Source organism: Falco punctatus, assembly GCF_963210335.1.
Source record: "Falco punctatus genome assembly, chromosome: 7".
In the NCBI taxonomy this organism is placed as follows: Eukaryota; Metazoa; Chordata; class Aves; order Falconiformes; family Falconidae; genus Falco; species Falco punctatus.
Window position 1 is genome coordinate 12792497 of NC_137587.1, and position 22669 is coordinate 12815165.

Below are 22669 nucleotides of genomic sequence, written 5' to 3' on the forward strand. Positions count from 1 at the left end.
TTCCAGTGCCAGTTCATTACTTTCCAGAAATTTAATAACACACTTGTGTGTGGATTACAGTTCTCTGTCTGTACAACCTGGTTTAATATTTGACACTGATCCAAACAATCTGGTAACTTGAAAATTTCTGTGATTGTCCTCAGCTCCAAGTATCTTCTTGTGGTTAGTAAAGAGAGACATTCTCCACTTGCAAAATCTTTTCTTTAAGTTGAAATCAGAGACATTGGACATAAGGACCATGTATAATATTCACCAAAGCAGCATTAAATTATACTGAATAGACCAGTGTATGCAGATCTGCTGAATTTTACTATGTAGACACGGTTAAAAAAGTAACATTTTAGCTGTACATTTTCCTACTGGTGACCTTTTAGCACAAATGCGTGATTATTCGCTACATACAGCTTTTGACCATTCATTGAAACTATGGTTGTCAATAGATCCAATGTTCTGGATAAATATGTGATCAGGGAACTTAAGGTACAGTTTGGATGCCTTATCATGGGCTTGTAAGCCCCTGAGTCATCCTGGGGCACCTAAGCCAGTGACACAGATCTGATAGGTCCTGCAGGAGACCAAAGTGCTCCTGGAGTAGCAACTACAACTCAGGTGGGATATCCTTGGGTAGCAAAAGCAACACTAGCCGTTTACATTTGGGCACTGAATTGTGTCCAAAGTATCTGGTCATGGTCAACTCACCTTCCTCCTGGCCAGCCATGCTGCAGGCTGGAGTTGAGAAGCTGCAGCTGAAATTGGTACCATTGCTCCATTTCGTTTAACTGGACCAAGATTTCTTTTCAGAGACATATTCATAAAGACTGGATGGGGAAGAGGGTACCAAGGACGGAAAGAGGACAGGAGGGAGGAAAGAAGTGCAGTTTCACAGCTTCTTCTTTAAGTCTCTCCCATGATATGCATAGCTTTGGCACATTAATTCCTGCATTTCTCTTCTGCCACCAACCCATTTTTCTTCTGCCAAGTAATTTCTTTTGCAGGCACTTTACACTTTTCAGATACACTCTTCCTCATTAACTTTCCCTTTTCCTGCTCTTACTGAAAAGCCTCTGTTGTAGTTGTTCTGACCTATTTGTCAGTATTTTTCCTTTCCTTCTCCTATGTAATTTAAATTGTCAGTTCCAGAATTTCAGGGAACCTTCTGTTTCCAACATATTCATAGGGTCTGATTCAGCACGATAACTTGAGCCCATGCATAACTTGACACATTCGTTAAAAATACGCACAAACCAAAATAATTAAACATGTGCTTCACAGAACACTTTCCAAAGCATTCCACTTCTCTAAAAAGTAAAAAGGGCAAGTTATTACAACACATCTTCTGTACTATTTCCTTGTGTTTGGAGTAGCTCTAGAAGAATCTCTTTTCCTTTCAGATAAACACATATGACGTTTACATTGAGTAAATGCAAGCAATATTTCAAACGCAATACACAGTGGTTGAAGACTGTCTTCCTAAAATGTGGACATGTACCCAATGGAAAATTATTTCTTTCCACCACTTTCTCATGTTAAACCCAAAGACAAAAAGACTCACATTCTGTGATACAATTAATGCATCCCAAATTAATAGGACAGCCTGGATTTTTTAAAGTTCAAGACAGAATCTGGATGGGGTTGAGTACTGAAGTCTAATCATAGCATGCTTTATCCAGTGACAGCACTTGTCCTTTGACTGCATGCCTAAAATCACCACAGCAATCTGTTCTTAGAGCATAACACAAACTGTCGTGTACCACGTTGTATTGATCTGTATTTGTACCGTGTCACCATTTCAAGTGAGATACAATATACTCAGTAAGAAACAGGTACCCTAGCGCGATCTTTCCGACCATATGGGTCCAACAATCTGTTGTTAGTACAAATGCCTGTGAGGTAGGTGCTTCTTGAAAAATAATGAGTAGAAGTACAAAAAAGGGAAAAGGTGTGCAACACAAGAGAACGGAGAGTACGCAGATGTAATCCTTAACCTTTATAAATCATCATAGATGCCATAGGTTATGACACATAATGAAGTCCTGCACATATTGCTGAATAAATAAGGAGGATCAGAAAATCCAGAGAATTTCTAGATCCCACAGAGATATTTGTCTTCTGCTTTTATATTCCACTCAATCATAAGCCTTATTTATAGACACTTTCAGGGCATCTAAAAAGTATTTTCCAAGCAGAATTTATTCCCCAACTCTGTTGTTACTGTGCATATATAAAGTAAAGAAAAACCTCTGCAACAAGCACGAAAATGCAATCAAGAAATTCAAAGCAAGATTTGTACTCCCCCTCCCCAATTACCACTCAAGAGAGAAAACCTGACTGTTGAGAGGGGAAAAGCAGCTCTGTCATGTTTTATTTATATATTTATTTATTTTTAAAAAGCTTTGCTAAGAAAGGGAATAATTTAATACCAGGAAACATACAAAAGAAAGATGACCACTGATACTATATGCAAGTAGAGCATATTCAGGTAACTTGACCTATATTTTAAAATATATATATTTATTCTGTCAGTGGCTGCCAGCACAAAAGGCTGTGGTCTTGCAACTGGAGATTTCTCGTTGAAGCCCCAGGCCTGTGCGGAACCCTCCTGGCAACAGGGTCTACAGATGTGCTCTGGGGTGGGAGACAAAGTCGCCAACAGAGCAATAATATTTCTATGGGCGGGTTAATTGAACTTTCTGTCTGGATCCTTATACACTGTTTAAAAATAGCTGAATATAGCAGCTGCACAAAGCTGGCGTCTTTTATCTTTATGTACTGGTCTTTTCTTTTCCCATTTATGGCTTGCACATTTTAAAAGTGAGCAAGTTATTAAGGATTTTATTGATGTGAGGGAAACATCTTCTAATGATATAACAGAAATGAGGGTAAAACATAAGAACGAGGTGAACAACGATACAGGCTTTGAACTTGAAAACATTTTGTGTTGTAGCTGAATGCCTTGGCAACAAGCCATATGATATGTGTAGAACCCACATGGGCAGTTCAAAATGCAAATTATAAGGATGCAAGGACACTTGCAAACACATTTAGTCTGTCACATAATTTGTTGTTTAAGTATATATTACAGGGGGGAAAAAATGCGCTTAAGAAATACCAAAGTGAAAAATCACGTCAGGTAATAAAACTGTTTGATAAAGGTGAAAGTAAACCTCTTCCTACTTAACATTACCTTTTAGGGCTGTGCCAAACCATTGTTTTGTTTTTAACTCTTTTTTTTCCCCCCTCCATTTTTGCCGTGTTTTTGAGAGGTTCTGTCATCTTTCGAAAAAGTCCTCCCTTTCAAAGCAAGAAATCCTGTTAGTGAAGAATATCTCAAAAGAAAAGAATTGAAGCGCACATGAAAGGCACTTGAAGTGTGACTACATTACAGCCTTATGGCTCGTGTCAGGTGAAACCAGGCAGTGTTAACAAGGTAAGCAGCCAAACCCTTATGGGTGGCCCCTCTGTAGCCCCTGCCAGCCCAGAGAACTAGAAGCTTCTTCACAAGTCTCTGGTTTTCAGGTTATCTAATTGTTGTGTTCTTTCTTTTGAGCTTCCTCGGGTAATTATTTGAAACAGTGTGCACTGTTATTCTGATTTCTGCCTCATACAAATACCTTGTTCTTTTTTTTTTTTTTTTTTTTTTTTCCCCTCTGGGTAGATGCATTCAAAGGAAACTCATGTTAAAATACCAATGACATTTTAGGCACCCTCCTTTATGTGTACTACAATTACTTTCTTGGGAGACCCTCTGACTAACACGTGTTTGATATGTTAACTTCTGCAGTGTCCATTACAAGGCAGTAGGAAAAATATCAGCCCATTAGCAGTCTGAGTAACAGCATCTCACATACAAGACTTAGTACCCTAAGCCTGAAAAATAGTCAACAAGACAGTGTAGAAACTGATTTTAGTTTATGAAGCATGAATATGCATTTTTCTACTATACAGTAAGTAATCTGGGGTATTACTACTGCTGCTGCTACTACCCATTTATCATCAGAGAGTAAGACTTGCCTTTCTGGGACAGTAGGCAAACCTATTCACCTGGGTAGTAAAAAAAGGATGCTAAGGAAACAGTATCAGAGACATCACGTAGTGTAATACTTTTCCTGGTATACACTCCCAGCGGTCAACGTTTCTCTCAAAGGTCTGCTGCTTTACTGAAGTTGGTTGTCATAACTCTCAGGACTTGTTTCCTGGAAGGTGCTCGAGACCCCCATTCTACATATAGGACAGTTGGAGTTTACTGCAGCAGAGATATATTCTAGTAGCTAGAACCAATAACTTTCATAACGAACTTCTAGATGGCACTCTCATTAGACCATGAAGAGAGTTAGTAAAATATCCGAGAAATCTGAAAACCTGGAGTTAAGCTCCAGTTTGAAAACAGATATTCCTTGCCCTGCATGATGGCTCCTATGGAGCAGACTTTATCCCTGAAAAAAATAGTAAAGGTGGGGAAAAAAACCAACCCCAAACAAATGTCAAACCAAGAAAGCTGAACTTTCCTTTCCAAGATCTCTAACACCCTGGATGTAGCAAAGAAACGAAACCCAGATCTGGTGTTTGTGACCAGATAAGCTAAGTCATATATTGTGATACACATGCAAGGTCATAAGATACATAGTTAAGTCATACATTGTGATAGCTAAGATATACTATCAAATACTTTGTATACTATTGCACTTATTGGTGGGCTTTTCCTGGCATCACATTTGGTTAGGTAAAATGGTGGAAGGTGCTGAGAATGAGCTCAGCCATAGGGGAGACATTGCTGGATTAGATCACAAATTCTAGACTTTTGTTCATATGAACATGACATCTAAGCAAAGACATTATTTTTCTTCAATGAGTAACAAAAAGTTTGTTTAGTTTCAAGTCAGCCTTTCTCTGTCTTGCTGCAGAGTGGGTTTTTTGAAGGGTACTGGGGATTTAGGCTCTTGAGTCTTGTTTTCCAAAGTGACTTCAGCATTTAAAAGCCACTGAAGGAAAATCAGTGGGATTGAAACATCATTTCTCAGCATGAGACCAACACCTGTATTATTTATGAACATTGAAGTGGATTTAGCATTAAACCCTTACTTTTAGATCTATGAGTCTAGATAAAACTGCCAACTGCTTTCCTTTTTCTTCTATTTCTTTGGATGGTAATAACTAGATTTTAGATGCAGTGGGCTGGTGCTTAAAATAAAGAGTGCTCAGACCATCTTTGTTCCACAGAATTCCCAAGTAATCCTGGAGAAACTCTTTATTCCCTCTCTCTCCACTGTAGTTCCTTGCTCTCTTTGTGAAGGAACTAGTGGTGTTAAAATTTGCCTTTGCATAGGGATGGGTCTGTATGGAACGGCCATATAGTGTGGGGAGTCATACTATGGAAAAGTCTATAAATACCTTTCACCTAAGTTACATCCCTGAGTGAAAGTGTATTTATTCTTCCCTGTTTTGTGCACTCAGTATTGTCTCTGCCCTAAATGGAAGCAGCTGAGCAAAAATTCATTTTAAGTAGGATTTAGAAACAGGTAGTTGGATCCCTCGCTGTCTTGAATGGTAAGAAGTAAGTGGCCTAATGTGATACAACAAATTAAATTAATTCCTTTCACATGTATTGTCTGCTTCTAGCCTTTCTTTTCTCATCTTAAAAGAAAACAGGTCTAATACCCTCAATGTAAAACAAAAACATACGTCATAGTTAATTAAGTAATTGCTCTAAATTGCCCTAACTAACAGATGCATGCCTAGGTATGTTCACATTGTGAATCCACAGAAAAAAGCATAAGAAATTAAGAAGTTTCAAATGGAAGAGAGGTCACTAGATGAATTACTTTACCCTAAACATTGTAATTGGCCTCTCTTAGAAGAGCAGATACTTTAAAATTGCAGAGATGATAAATGAAGAATTTAATGAATTTAGTTCTTTACCTTTGAAGGAAAAGTCTTTTTATATGCATACAATTTTTTCCCCTCCCTCCCCTCCTGTCTGCCGTCTTCTTTTTGGCTGTAGACACACAAAGGAGTACTATTGTAATCCAGGAGTTATTTGAAGAGATTTCATCTGGAATGGAGTCAAGCAGAGCAGTGGCGGGGGATCTTTTACAGATTATGACCTGTAATCTGGTTAATACTCTGAATCACAAAGATCCAAATGTTGATTAATTTTGGACAAGACCACAGCCTATGTGGCTACATGCCCTTCTGACAAGACAACCTGGAAGCCAAGATGAAACCAGCTATCTTAAAAGACCAGTATGAGATAAAATGTTGTTTATATAGCTACTGACACTTAAGTGTAATATTTGCAACAAGAGCAACATAAGCTTTTAATCAGAAGACCATCTTTTTATTTTCTGTCACCTTGTGTGATGCTTCTCCTGGCAATAAAAGGCTGCACAAGACGTAGTGCTATATAATTTCATCCAGTACTGCTAAAGACAGTAGTGCAGTAGCCATTAAAACCCAAAGCTTTTAATGTCTCTTTTGGAGCTCATCAGACAGCAAATCAGTTCACAGGACCTGGTTCAGGTCCTCAGCTCTCGAGTAAATTTCACCCCGCTGTGAAAAGCTAATCATATAGATAAAAGGTACATTTAAATCTTGTGCTTGAGGAGCCAGGACAATGTCTGAAAAAAGCCCTGTGACTAGATCAGAAGTTTGCCTTTATTATCAAATGAAATACCAACAAGGCTGCTATTGATTGTAAGTAGCTCCTGAATATACAGACCATGCTGAAGAAAGCTTTCCTGGGATAGTTGTATATTTTAAATGCTGCAGATTCACTTCAGAAGTAACTTCTGGCGTGAGTGCTTGAGAACAGGTGGCAGAGCAGCAATAGCTGTAAGAGGTGATCTATCATTACATGGATTCTTTGGTCCTCTTCCTCATCATGGAGAAAAGTATAAAGGCTATGAGGTACTTCAGCCAATATACTTGAGTGGCTTGATTTTCATTTATTTATTTATTTTACTTTTTTTTTTTTAAACTCCAGATTACATCCTTTTTTTTGCAGCATGAAGGTAAGGGATGCTACAGATTTTTCTCTTCCTGACTCATTATTTGCTTTAAGTATTGAGGGAGCAATTATTTTTTTCCCCCTTGAATGTCCGCACTGTAGACTATTGTCTATTTTTATTTTTCTTTAACCTATAGATAGGAATTAAATAAAAAAAGTTTATTCTGTTCAGTGGTTTTCATAAGAAAGTTACAGAATCATGAGAAGCTGGTCTGGCTAACCAGGCTGATTCCTGCATAACAGAGACCATAAATTTTAATTGAGCTAGAAAATGTATTTTAGAAGACATCCCATTTTGATTCTAGGCTCAATGCACCTTCTCTTAGAAGACAGCAATCACACTAGATGACACTAGACACCCCAAAGTCTTAGGCTGTTAAAGTTCTGAGATGAAGACCACCTTAAGCAAGCAGTAGGCCACAGAACCAAAGTAGCTGAAAGTCTTTACTTGTCCCATTCTTGTGATAAGAAGAAAAAGTTTGAGAATTCCATCTTAATTTTAAGAAAAAAATATAGCAGTCCCTGATGCAAGGTTAGTATCTTACTGTCAAAAAATGCATCTTATTTCCAGTTTGAAGTTTTCTATTTTCAGTCATTGGCTTGTTTTATGCCTCGTCTGTTTGAGTAAATAGATCCTCATGATTAGCTACACACATCCTATATAGGTACTCAAATTTGAGCATTTTGACAAGTGAAGAGCAGGAAACAGTTGAATTGTTTCAAATAATTCCAACATTAATTTTTTTGTTTTGGGGATATAAACAGGGATTATATCAGTAAAAGTCTGTCCAAATAATGATACTTCTTTTCTCCTCACCTGTTTTCTCATTTACATGAGCCCTCTTTGCCACAGCTCTGTTCTCCCAAACAAGTTTACAAAACAAACTAAACCCAAAATGTCTTAAAACAACATTTTTCACAAGTGTGACTACGGAAAAAATAACAATTAAAAATAATTATCTGTGTCACAGCACTCTCCAAACTATCAAGCTGCAACAAGGTCTTTTACCATCTCATACCAACACACCCTTCATGCCAGTCCCTCTGCTGCCTTCTCCTCACCCAGGGCACACTCTCTCTTCTCTTACTTCTTCCTCTTTCTGCTTTTTTTCTTGGCTGCTTTCTCTTCACTGGCTCTCAACCACTTAACCAGCCACACCTGCACCTTACCTACATCGACCAACCTGCTGCCCCTGAAGCCAACCCACAGCTGTATATTATCAATGCTAATTAACTTAGCTTCATTCCATTACAATCTGGACCTACATGCAATAGGAGCATTTACAAATCTTTGATGTGCAATTTAAAATCACTTGTACTGTCTTTCCAAAGCTATGAAACTTTGTAAGTTCATTTGAAGTTAGTAGGAGCGGCCTCTGATAAAATCCCTATGTCAAACCAGTTGCATGGTGTCAGTGGATAGACACCTGAAAACCATGGCTGTTCTTGAGACTCTGGCCTGAATGCATCAGGTCATTCATATCTTTCTGTGAATTTGTTTGGTATACATGCTTGGTTGAAAGCGTTATAGTACCTGCTTCTTTGAAGGACAGTTGTTCTGGTAGGTCTCCTCTCTTTCCAAGACATGCCATACATATTGTCAGCCCATATCACTATAGATAAGATCTGTTCCCAAGCCTATGGTGTTCCCGTATGTGCTTCTGCACAGCTGCTTAACAGCTCCTGTCTGCTAGCGGCCTAAACGTGGCCATAAGTTCAAGAGTCAGGAACAGGACACGAGGTATTCCCCCAGAGGAAATGGACTTGCAACAAAAACATAGTGCTCCAAGTGCTGGTATGATTTAGTTCTAGTACCTAGATGCTGGCCAGCTATGTGGAAAACAGGGATTATGGTCAAATTTTCTCTCCCTGCCCCTTACCTATTTTAGTACCCATTTCTACAGGCAGCTATGCAACCACTGCCTAATTCTTCTCCAGCTAATTTTGGATTGATAACCATAGTACTCTCCATTGCTTCCCTCTCACTTAAGCTATGTTAACAATTTAGTAGTAATAAAGGAAGACACGGTAAAGCAACCAAGTGGATGAAAACTGTGAAAGACAGTAAGGAGTAAGGTATAGAAGATACTTTTCCATAGGAACATTTGTATAAGGTGTCTGATCTAAGCTTTTAAAATATCTAGTTATTCTAATTTTAAGGTAACTTATAATTTTAGAAGCACAGTATATATCTGCTGCGGAACTTCAAAAGACAGATTTTTTTGAACTTGCTGAAAGTCAGTAGCCATATTCCTAAAGCCAGTTTGTTGGAAAGTTAAAGCATCTTCTGGTGGCAGCCCTGCTCGTAGATTACAAGAGGATATTTTCTTAATTTCTGTTTCTCTAACAGGTTCAGTTCATTAGCTACATCTTTCAAAACTGAATAACTGATTGCAATTTTTAAAAAGCAGGAAATCTTTTCCTCTTCTACTCTATGAATAACAACTAGGGGGAAATAATGAGATTATTTATAAATTCTTGGACATAGTAGCCAGAAAGAATCAGGTCTCCTACTTTCTGCCTTCAGTAAAATTGGTTTTAAATTAAAAATATATTCATATAAATATACTTAATTGTTTCAGCTAAATCAAAAAGGTTTAAATTTGAGGGATCTAAAAAAAATTATCAACATGTTTTACTGCTCATTTATTGGAAAGAATAAACTTTTCTTTAAGGAAAATGAAGTACAACTGCACAACAAGACGATATTTAATTGTACAAATCGAGCTTCCTGTGTGCTGATTTGAATCAATCCACCCTGAATTCAGTCTTTCCAGCCCCTGTGCTTGTGGTAGTAGAGTTTTCTGGCCTTCCTTCAGTTTCTCAGTGTCTTTGTGGTAATGGTTGTGCCTAAAAAGGGAATGCAATGTTCCAAGTGACTTCACACAGACATGCCTAGGGCCTGATCCAAGCCTATTGACAGGGGCTGGAGTCCTTCCATTTGCTTCAGTGAGCTTTGAATCAGTTATTTTATAAGGACATTGCCTCCTGGCTTCCTGATGCGGTAGACACGCACAAAGAGATCATATTTGCAGGGCTTCTTTTTTTGTACTCTATCAAACAGCATCTTCTTATCTAGCTCGCTCTCACTATAACTTAACATCATATTCAAAGAACTGGTTTAGGTCTCCTGCTTAGCTTTAGGGCATTTAGGATTAATGTACTAATTGTGTGTTACCTTTTATTTTTTGTAACTGAATCTGATTTGATTACTTTCTATTCACAAATCTAATTTTTCTAGATTTTCTCTGCTATTATTTCTCTGTTCCTCACAAATAATGGCTGCTCCTTGCAATTCAACATAATTTGTGAAAATTAGCAGCTCTGTTTACTGCCTTTCTGTTAAAAGTTAAATAAGGCCGAGCGTAATACAGATTCCTGTGGTAATCTAGGGGTCTCATTCCCATTGACTGATGCTGTTGGTCAATACCCTTTGGATACGGTCATCCAGGTTGTCATAGCAAGTCATATCCTCCAAACCAAACTGATCTGAGTTTGTAAAAACTAGAAGCAAATATAGACTAATATTAACCAGAATCCAAATGCAGTACAGTCAGCTCTATAAACATCACTTCATGTCCAACCAGACAGATTCTTACAGACTTTCTTAGCTTATTAAATAAAGTCATCAGTTACTCTGTCAAAAAAAAAAAAAAAAAAAAGTAATCATGTCCAACGGTTAAGTTTTACTAGTTTTAAACTCACAGCGCTTATTTTGTAGAACTCTTTAGTCATCTGGATGTTTATTGGCGCCATTCCTCCTCTCCGTGGGATACAAAGTAGTCACTGCCAAAGGTCAGAACATTTTTGAAAGTTGAAATCCTTTTACTTTTCTATTTTTCCCCTTCTTTTCTTGCCTCATTTCTTTTATCTTCTCTTCTTTTTACAGTCCTGTATATCTTACTTTATCAGGAATTAAAATCGATGAACATGCCAGTGGTACAATAAGTTCACAGTGTAACTAACTCCTTTGGCACTGTTAGGGTGTCAGTCATCTTAAACAGGCAACTTGCAACTGCTCATACACTTCAAGTATTCCCTTTTTCAGTCTTTCCCAGTATAAATTTTACTGGGTCTCCCTGCCTTAATTTTTCTGTCACCTTCCTCTACTTGCTTTGAAGGAATTATTTTTAAGTTGTTTGGTACTGTACCTTACACAGATTTAAGGCATTATTTTAATTTCTTTTATCATTTATGACCAAGCACTTAGCTCAGTCTTGCCTCCTCTGAAGTAAATAGGAGTATGAATGATGTATCTGGAAGGCTCAGGAATACTACCAAGCTTACAAGTCTCACTGTGTACTATGTACGCAGCCCACCTCTGTGCCAAGGTGAGGTCAAGCCAGGAATGACCCCACTTTGCAACTTGGTTTCCATGTAAAGGCAGACCAGGAAAGGAGTTGCAACACATCTAAGAATGCTCTTGATGAGCACATATGGTGTATATCTTGCCTGTAAGACTGACTTTATTCTTGATATTACAGAGACAACTTTCTCTTGTTAAAACATTTTTTAGCATTATGTCACTCAGCTGAAATGTTTTCTGCCTTCTCATCTTAACCAAGATTTGAGGTATTTTCACCCCTTGGTGTTCTTTCCATTTTGAATTTCCACAGCAACATGTTGGTTCTTGTTGAAGTCTTACTCCACCACTCATCATGAAGTCACAAGGCTGCCTTCTGAACCTCTGCTTTTTTTGTTTGTTTTCAGTAGCAATTGAACTAGTATATTTTGTTAAGAGTGTCAGTTTGGCATTGTAGGCTTCTTTTCAACTGGTGGGCTTTAAGTCTTTCTTTGTGTCTTAATCATTAGATCCTACAATCATTATTCAGCTAAAATTTTCATAGGATTCAAAGAGCACTTTCTCTGAATTAAGACTGTAGTTTCAGGTCTCTTTGGTGGCTTTCTGTTACAAAATTTTACCTGAGTGATTAAGAAAGCGGGATGCCTTTAACCATGTTTGCTTTATATTGAAAAAAACTGCTTTCAGGTGTTAATGGCTTGGGGGGGTGTCCCCAAAACAAAATAACTTTATCTCATATTTCACACAAAGAGCTCCCACTAATATCATTAGGAAACCCACTTGCACTTGAAGAGAAGTAGACTCTTTTTTGTAGTAAAAAAAAAGGACACCTGATATATTAACTGAAGAAATAACTGAAACTCAAAAAACTTCAGTGAATAACTTTCATTAAAAAAAAACCCAAACAAACCAACCCCAAACTGAAGTGGGAAAGACTGATTGTGGATCTTCAAAACAAACAAATGAAAAAACAAACAAAAACCAAGAAAGAAAGCAAAACCACAGAAGACTGCAATCGGCCAAGCAGCCTGTTGGTACCAGGTTCTCTGTAGCATTAAAAGCCAACTTAAAAACATCAGTCACATCTGCATGTGCCTCAGGAGTGACTGAGCTTGAACTCTGGAATTACAGAGCACAAACCAGTGTCTAAACTTTACCCATGCTGGTAGGGGAACTTGCACCCTGTTGTAAGTGGTTGGCTAGTCCTCCTAGTGTGCTTGCTTGCTTTGTAATGTCAGGGACATAAAAAAAAAAAAAAAATATGCAAAGTGCATTAAAACAACAAGCCTATAGGAAAGCAATGTTAGTCAGCAAACTATTGCAGAGCACGGTTTCAACGGGTGTGAGCAGAGTGCTCTTAACAAGTAATTTAACTTTCAGCCTGTAAGAAAAAAACGACTACTTTTCTGACAGCTAGTTGGCTGACTCCCTCACTGTCAGCAGATGCTCTTGCTCAGGACACAAGTCCTAGCTGACTTTTTTATTATTTTTTTTTTTTTTTAACATTCACACAGTACCTTGTGGAACAGCAGGACTCTGGTCTTGAGTTCTCGTCCCTTTGGGCAGTGCTCAAATAGTAAACTCACCTGATGAGTCTTATGTGTGGTTGACAGGCAGGTGACGACAGCCATCCTTGTGACATTAGAAAGCAGCCTGAGCAGCCCAGGGGTACCTTGCCCCTCCCCCCCAGACAGATGCAGCCTCCTACCTTTTGGCACTGCTCCTTTGAGGGGAAATGTAATCATGAAATATGGTAGGGATAATTACCAAATTGAGAAGAGCAAGCTTTCAAACAAGCAACAGGCATGTTTTTGGGGAAGGAGAGGGGAGTGTTTGTTATTTTTAATTACAGCTCATTAAACAGAGAGAATCAGCTCTCAAATCAGTGGGGAGACTGGCGTTATTTCAGTAAAAGTCAAATCAACCACCAAAATATCATATAAATCAGAACTTACTTTGCTCTGTTTTGAAATGTTTTCATCTAGAAATCTGCTTCTCTTAGCTGCACCACTTCATAATGTAAACACAGCCCAAGTCAGATCTGTAGAGGAGAACAGCTGGTGCTGAGGACCCTGCTTCCATACAATACTTTTCTAATGCATATCCACCTGGAGGGTGGAAAAAGGATCCTTTCACACTAGCTCTAGTCTGGTCCTCTACATAAGAGGCGTGCGTTACAGCTCCTGTACATTAGAGCACTGGGACATAATTTTTAAAATGTTTTACCTGAAAGCAATTTAGATTGCGTGTTCTCACACCACCTGCAATGTGAACGAAAGCATGGTAAGTGGAAATCATTGTGATCTACTATTCAAAAGCATGCTTTGAATCCAAATGAAAATGCTAGTATGACATAAATCATCTTAGATATGAATGATTTGCAATAAAGTGAGGCTATAAAAGTTGCGGGGGATCTTCTGTAAGAGTATGCTCAGCGGCTGAGAGAGATATGGCAGCTAATTTTTGAACAGGGAATGTGTGAGAGCCCAGAAAACTGGTACTAATTCCATGTTTGTCTCCATAAAGATAAACAACTCTTTGTTAAGTGATGCAGCCATGAAATCAAGCCTCTGAAATATTCATCAATGTAACATAAGGACTAGTAAATGCAGATCTGGTGTCTTTTGATGTCAGTAAGAGCCTGTTGTAGGGAAGTGACTGTAGAAAATTATTTATGCTATTGCAACCTCACATTTTATGTTCCCTATGTTTGCATTGTTTCAAGTCCCTCCCTTTTGTCTCTGTCATATATTTCTTTTTTTATTTGAAATGTAGAAGTTGATGGATTTGGTGTAAAATTGGTTTAATTGAGATTCCATTTAGATTCTACTCTATAGTATGATGAAATGCCAACTAGCCTAGCACTTTAATTAGAAGCCTGTTTAGGATGTGGTGGTATATCTTAATTTCTAAATTTCCTACCAAGGGTATTGAATGAAATTTTTGCTCATGTTTTCCTGAGGAAGCAATACTGATTATTGTAATAAAAGGCCTGTGGATTTGACTTCAGGAAGTAATTCTGAGACCCAAAGGAAATGAAGTCTAAGGGGGGTGTAAAATGTGAAGTACATTAATTCTGACCAGTTGTAACCTTTGTGCCTCTTCTCCACACTTTCCCCCATGTCTCTTTCTTTCCTCACTTTTCCATTTCATTTATGTACTGCTACATGTAGAGGCCACAAAGATTTCTCTTTGGGCTGTGAGAGAAACGGGCAAAGAATGAATTTCGTTTACCATGATTTTTTCAGAATTCCCCTGTCACCCCATGTAGACCAAGACGCTCCTCACAACATGTTGGCTCAGATTTCAGAAAGATGGCAAGTACCAGAAAGGCTGACATAAGCCTACACGTCTACATAGAGAACAGTAATTTTTTGGGACATAATTGCCGTAATACCCATTCGTAAGAATTTATAGCAGGAAAGAATATGCTGCACAGATCCTATTAGTTCCTTGCTGTCAAGAGTGCAATATTCTTGCCACAAACAAATAGGAATCAATAAACATAAATATTTTAAACCAGAGTCAGTGTTGGCTTTTTTAGTTACAGTTTACTTTTCTCACAAAACTCTTCAGCAAACAGCATTTGCTAGGCTAGTGCAAAGACAGGCATCTCATACAAGCTAGTCTGACTTCTTGTTCAAAGCATTTGAAAACTGACTATTTTAAGTAAGGAAAACGCTTTCAATAATTGTGGCTGATGTTTATGCTTCTTCTCTTGAAATTCCAACAGAGATACAAAGTGCCTAGAACCAGAAGAACAATATTTGCATGATGTTATTATTTTTCCACACAAAGAAAAAAAAATGCACTGTAAAACTAATGGTGTTACGGAGCAAACAGACAAAATGAAGAAACTGAGTAAAGTTTATGGGGCGATGATAGGTATTGATTGCATGTGTTGCAGCAAGATGATGCAAAGTCCTAGTGTTTTGTTCTGGGTGTCCCCTAGAGAATAAAGTGATAGCTTTTCTCCTGTGAAACCAGAGGGCCTCCAACTGAGGTTTTCAGGAAGCTTGGAAAGGAAACGAGCAGGAATATGTTATAGGCACTTCAGGCAGAGGTAAAAACCTCTTAAAGAGGGAGGGAATTACAGGGAGGTTATTCTTCATCCTGTACACATAAAGCAATATTTTCATTTAGTTTCACTTAATTTTGCTCTAGGAACCAGCTTTGTTACAGCATGGAATTTTGGTGCACATGGAAGAATAAATACTATGCCACTGGAGTCTAGTGCACATGCAACTGCTCCTTTAAGTTTTCTGTTAATTTTCAGTTTGATAGTCGTGTTTTTAGGGTGCATGTAGACATAGGCCAATGGTGTAGGAAAGCCAAAGGACATTCAAAACATTCAAAACCTTTAACTTCCTAACTTCTACAGCTCTCCCGTTACCTACTCTTCTCAAAGCATGAGATGAATCAAATTTTCTGTTCTCAGGTTAAAGTAGGAATTTTGAAAGGTAATTTGGAGGCTGAGAACATTTCTTGATCTGCATAGCAGAATTAGTACCAGTTGTCCAGTTTTACCCATTACTACTTGTCCAATTCACTGACTGATTTGGCTGTTTTCAGGGCAAAACTGGTATTCACATTGGAGACTTCTGCAGGGGTTGCTCCGTCCTTTCCAGGCTTGAATAAAAGCCATGATTTTAACTCTAAATTCCTGATGTATTTAAGAAATTAAAATTATTGCTGGACTTCAAAACTCTTCTTTCTAATGGTATTAATTCCATCCACCTAGTCTCTGTCTACACAAGACTCTCAAGTGCAGTAGCTGTTAATCTGTGTTATCAGATGTTTTCTATCACGGCTTTAAATTTCTTATTCTAGAAAAGAGCTCTGTTGATTGAGAATGCCAAGGAAGATACTAATTCTTTTCATTTGTTTCATTGCCTTTTGGAAGACATCAGCTAGGAAGTGGAGCTATACCCCAGTTCTTACAGAATCTGTGAAGCTTCTCACCCAGTGAACATAAAGTATTGTCAGCATGCAGTTCTCAGAAGTAACTATGCCACAGCTGCTCTGATGTGGGTTATTCTCATTAATGACAGATTAATAGCATGATAAACAAATCTGGGAAATAGTGTCAAGATAGATGAGAAGCCAACATCTGCGCTGTATGACATGGGTTTAAAGGCGCAATGAAGATCCTCAAGTCAGTGGTCTTCAGATGTATGTAACACAAAGAGTTTACCTGGATGTGGAAATGACAAATAGGAGAAAACTATTTTGAGCAAATAATGTTAAATTCAGAAGAAATGCACCACATTTCATTCATTCCACTGGTATTTTCTCTGAGGAAATAACTATGTGAAGGGCTAATCCTGTTCTCTACACAGACAAAAGTCCCTTCAAGTCAGCGAGACTTTTGCTGGTGCTAAAACTGCCTGATTGGTACCCAAATGTATTCAGATTTACAGTTTGAAGTGTCTCATAATCTTCCCAGCAAAAATACAACACTTAGTGGTCCTAATCCAGTGAAGACGTCCACATAGAGAGATTCTTATTTACAGCCAGAGTGATTTACAAGAGCAGAGGCTAAATCTGCCATTAAGATCGTTGACATAACCTTCCTCAAAAGCAGGCCAAGAAACATTAATGTAAAACTCTCTTCTTCTAACTGAATGCTGTTGCAGCTGTTTTGTCAGTGCTCACCTCATATAGATGCAGTACAACTGCTCGTGTATTCATTCCCCGATGCCAATTTTTGTGCTTTATTTCCCCTTCTGTTAAAGAGACCTAACTGCAGTGAAGTAAATGTTCTTCTGGTACCGGGAATATGGAATTTATATACAAATTCCATGAGAAGCTTTTGTATCTAGGCAGGCCACCAGCTTAATCAGATTATTAACTTCTGCTTGTTTCATTAAGCTGCAAGATCATTCCATTTACAGTGGCTTTTTGGACTGTGATAGTGTACCATTGCATGTGAGCCTGTGCTCTGAATAGGAATTTCAAAGCAATCTAAAAATCTTTTACATAGTGATACCTGAATATTCCAGAAAGATAGATACCATTCTTTCACCATTGTGAGAACAAGTAATTAATTAAAAAACCCCAAGCAACAACACACCAAAACCAACAAAACAAAACAAAACTCCTCACCTCTTTACTGGAAAAGGAAACAGTTACTTGTTCTACTTGTCCAGCAAAAATAGTTTATCTCATATGGACACAATAAGTAGGTATCGGGTTTGGTAAGGCTACAGTGAAAGAATAATCACAATGACAGCTAATACATTCGTCATTTTGAAGAAAAATTTGACAATATTTTCAAATAATAGCCTGCCTATATAACTGAAGAAATATCTTTCAAATAAAGTCTCCCTAAACAAAGGAGAGAGTTTTATACCTTAACCTGCTGAACTGAAGACGCTTTATGATGTGTTGGGGAAACCCTTTTTTCCCTTAAAGACTCAACAAGCATTGTGATGACCGGTCTTCTTTCAAAAGAAGATACCAACCTATCTACAATATCTTTGCAATAAGAGCACTCCCCAAATACGGGAGACAGTTTAAATTACTCTGCCCTGGGAGACTTCAGCCTTTGTTTTTAACTGTTTGGCTAGTGCTATAGCCACAAGGCTGCAAGGATTTTGGAAGGGAAATCCTTGTTAGTCCTGCCTGTTGAATTATGAAATATTCACCAGGACAAAGACTGTGAGCATAGCCCTGCATCAGTTCAGACACTTATTGAACTATATGAGGATGTAGTACAAAAGACCTGGGTTTAAATCTTCAGCCTTTTGCATTAGAAGTGCAATGAAAGCAGACACTTTTTCCTGGATTTTAAAGGTGAGCTTTCATCCCCTGCTGAATTTGAAACAAAAACACCTTGAACATTTAAGTTAGCTCCGAGCATGTTTTAACTATAGCATCAACGTCAGCTGGTATCAATTGATGACTTAGAAATTTGAATGGCACCCGTACATATGAAGACAATACATGTTCTTTCTGTTTTCTTAGCCTTCCCCATAAATATAGGCCATATGTAAATGGTTATAATCAATGAGTTTGTTTATATGCAGTCAGGACTTTATGTATTGTATCAAATTCACATAACGTTATTACCTTTCAGCATGACCAGGACCTATTAATTTCACTCAGTATCATATTATACTTTTACTTTTGTAGGAGTATGTTATCATAATAGGTACCAACCAGATCATTGATTCTTTGCATGAAGTCTATATTACTTAGGCAACATACTTCAGTTCTAGCCTACTGCATGGTTGTCATTCCAGCAGTAACCCTCCTGGGTGCAGAATGTTGTATTATTGAGTTTTGTGGAATGAATTACTTCCTACAAAGTAACATGTAATTAAAAGATAATATAAGTTGTAACCTCTGTATTTGAAAAACTACTGTTTACTTAAAAATCCAAACCGACTTGAGTACTTTCTTTCTCCAAAGCAAATAATTTCAAGTTAAATCTGAGAAGCATGTTGAGTTACACAATTAATTATCGGAAAAGCATCTGGATCTTGAAAAACTTAACAGGCACAAGGAAATAATTGCAGTAGGATCTTCATTAGGTTTCATACATTTTGTATAGCTGGTTTTTCTATTAAATTAATCATTGCTATTTGTCATTCAACTATTTCTGAGGTAATCAACCTAACACACCTCCTGGCTCCGGTCCATAACATACATTCATAATGCTCAGGTCAGCCTCTGTGGTATTCTTGTTTCTTTCTGATACATCAAGGCAGAAGCATGTTTTTTGTACTTGTTCTCCACAGCTCCGCTGAGTTTATAAAAGATGCTGAGCACAATGAGCCAGGTCATGCCTGCTTTTTAAAATGTGCTTTGCAGAAGATTTAAGAGAAGAGGTACAAAAAAAATGTGCTAAGTACAGTATTTTCTGCTCATTGCTGGAAGCACAGTCCATATCACAACAGTCAGTTGTATTATAGTAGTGTTGAGCTACATGTTGAGTTTGGCTTAACACTCCATTGCTACAATGAAGGATGGTGTTTGAGTTAAAAAGTGTAGAAAGAGAAAGAAAGAGTGAGAGAGAACAGGAGAAGCAGGGCCACAAGCCATTTTTAATGTTGAAACATATATTTAATATTGCCCTTGATACATAAAAGTTTTCTGACAGCTCTACAAAGCATCCAGAACATCAGATTTAATGACTCTGGGCACCTAAATTAGGTATTTAAGGTTTAGGACCCTAAATTCAATCTACATGGTCCAATTTGAAAGCTGTCATTTAAATAGGGGCTAATCAGAATTTCTGAAAAACAACTCATTTCAGGATTCAGATATAGATTGAGACCCCCAGATTTTGAGACCTACGTTCATTCATTTTGTAGTAGATCATGATGTTGTTTCTTGCTTTTAGGGTTGGGTGGGGAGGGTACAGCAGTACTGCAGAGGTATCTTTCTATTCAGATCCTGGTTTTGTAAGAACAGATTAGTTTCTATTATTCCTCTACCCACACCCACCCACCCACCCCACTCCCCCATTTCCGTGAATTGAAACGACAGAGAATTTATCAGGGGGTTTTAAGACACTGGGACAAGAAACAAGACAGAAAGATGTTGTGTCTTAGTTATAAAATATTCCATATGTAATAACTCTCATCACTATCTTGTTGATAAAGATTCTTGTTCATAGGAAATAAAATGAACTATAAGAAAGTTTCTAACTATCAGGAAAACAACATTTTTGAAGCAGCCCAGAAACTGGAATAAGGTAGTGACAGTTTTGTTCCATTAATAATAACGCTTTATTCACTTCAGAAAAACACTACTTGATGTGAAGATATTCCAGAACAAGATTAAATACCTTTAAAGATCTTCTCCATTCCTAGTTTATCCTTTTAACTAGGGAGTTGCCTGCTTGAGTTGTAGTTACTGAAAAGCTGCTCAATGGGCTCACTGGGTGACCAGCCCATCCCTCCCACATTAAGGGAGTCTTAAGGGCTCCTCCCAAACTGAAAATGCAACTTGATCCTGTTTACTTTATAAGGCATGCAGAATTTTTCCATCCCTTAAAATCTGACTTAAAAGTCATTCCAACTGCAAAATTGTGCATTAGCCATGGGAATAAGCATGAGGTATTAATCTGCTTAGATTTCAATAATTTATCCTCTGAGGCACCCAATGGATAGCAAGTTTAGCCAAGTAGCTTGAGGGAATGTTTAAATAGAACTTTTCCACGTGTTAAACAAACATTGATGACTGACAGTAAAACATAAATTAAAATCATAAGGAAAATAATCACAGAATCCATTGCTATGATAGAGAGCTTTGCAAAGGTACATGAATTCCCATTTCAAGCTAAACAATGTAGCCCATTACTGTCAGAATTTCTTCTCTCTTCTTAGTCTCATATCCTACTGACTTACTGCATTGTTAAAAATTTTTGCATAGCTTTGAAGTGTTTGGCCATAATTTGAGCTTCCTGCTATGGGGATGTTTATCAAGTAATATCTGGATTGTTATAGTTGTCAAGATGGGAGTATTCAAAAATGTAATCAATAGCTGTTTTTCTTGTAGTAACTTGGGGAGTTTTATCCCATATTTCCAGTCAATTGCCTTGAAACATATTTCCTAGTTGCCTCTGCACAGATTGTCTCTTTCCCCACTCCTGGATCTTGAAAAATTAGGTCAAACTTGATTTTTAGGTTGCAGTAGAGAAGTACAAAACCCAGTAACTACTTCACACTGTGCCTTCTAGTAACCCTTTCATTTATCCACCACCCTGATCTTTTGTCAAAGAGTTGAGAAGTGATGAGTTTCATACTCACTACTTGTAATAAAAGGCACATCATTTTAAACGGCAAATAATTAATTTTATCAATATATAATACCCTGAAGACTTAGTGACAGGTCAGAAATTTATTTTTTATTTCAAGTTCAGAAAACTCAGCATTCTAGAGCTAGAATGGCTTTTGGATGTGTTTTTCCTGTTTCTAAGAAAAATCAAAGAAGTTGTTTAAGATCAGCCAAATACGTCTATAAATTGCTATAGTATCATTGCAGTGTCTTCAAAACTCTGAGTACCTATGAAGAGTCTCTCTTCATGCAAGATTTCATATTTGTACCCTGGTGAAGTGGGGCCTGACGGCCAAGGGATGGAATAAGGATGGCTTTGCAACCCACCTGTTCCCTGAAATGTTCCAACACCTTGAATGGAGTTGAGTTTATGGGAACCAGAAATTAAATCAGGTAAGTTCATTTCAAGGTATAGTTAATAAAAACCAGAGGGAGGCTGGAAATGCAAAACAGAAACAGCTTATTTATTTCTGGTACCTCACTGACTCATGACTAGGGCTTCCCAGGTGCTGCCACCGTACTGGTACTAATGACAAAAACAGAGGAAAGGAGTACAAGAAACAACCAAAAGCTTCAAACCACAGCCCAAACTCATTTCCAGGTTCTGCAAAGGGCTTTAATATGTAAAATTACAGGCACTTGAAACTGTCCTTTTAATTTCTCTATTCAATTTTTATGCTTTCACTAGGCTTTTATGAAAGAGCCAGAAAGAAAGGCAGAACAGAGCTTAACCGTGGCTGGAAGACTGGCAGAGGCAGAGGAGGAAAGAGTAGTCCCGTTTTCTTTGTAGCACCTCTTTGCTATAGAAAACTCTTACAGCTTCTTTTGCAATCTTGAGAGAGGTCAGAAGAGAAGAACAAATGTGACCCCTAGAAAATAATCTCTTTCATCTCCCTTGCTCTGCTAAGGATACACTTCTTGTCTTGCAAATGGAGCCGTTTGACAATCATTGCTCTCAGCGTCTGGTTAAGCTTCATCTTTGGTGCTAACAACTAGTGCACTTTTGACCTCCCTGTGCTGCAGTAGACATACAGTGGCAAAAAAGGTCAAGGAACAACTTTTCCACAAAGATTATAGTCTGACAAACCTTTTCCTCTGGGCAACCTCAGAACTTGGAGATTTGCCTTATTGGACTTGATTTTAAGAAAATTCAAGGTTGCTCCAGCGTGAGCAAAGACAGTCATTCTTTTGCTATTGCTCTGGACCCCCAGAGTAGTCCCCTCTTGGGGGCACGCTTCTCTTTACATGTTCTCCAGTGTGCTTAAGTTAAGCCTTCTGTGCCTTTGAAAAGGGAGGGGGATAAGGGTTTTCTGTTCTCTGCAAAAGTATGGGCTTGTCTAGCAAGGAGGCCAGTATTGGTTAGGACAGGAAAAGTAAGTGCAGTTTTTGGAACACTAAATTATGCAGCTGCCCAGAATACATATACAAGCAGTAGAATATACATGTACAAGCACTAGAGTATTAAATATATAAAAACACTAAAGCTTTTGTTTTTACACTACTAAAAATAAGCCTTTCAGCATTGTCTTATGTAAATACTCTTAACTCAAAGATTGTAAACCAAATCAATAGTGCAA

At 37.9% G+C, this 22669-nt stretch overlaps 1 protein-coding gene across 5 annotated transcripts in view; it reads right to left on the reverse strand.

Moving 5' to 3' along the window:
* AKAP6 (A-kinase anchoring protein 6) overlaps positions 1-22669 on the reverse strand; it is a 351976-nt gene that overhangs the window by 16938 nt on the left and 312369 nt on the right. For all 5 annotated transcript variants that reach the window (XM_080397013.1, XM_080397009.1, XM_080397012.1 and 2 more), the window contains one exon: positions 1-22669. This exon is cut by the window's left edge; it is cut by the window's right edge. The gene's annotated coding sequence lies outside the window, so the exon portion shown is untranslated.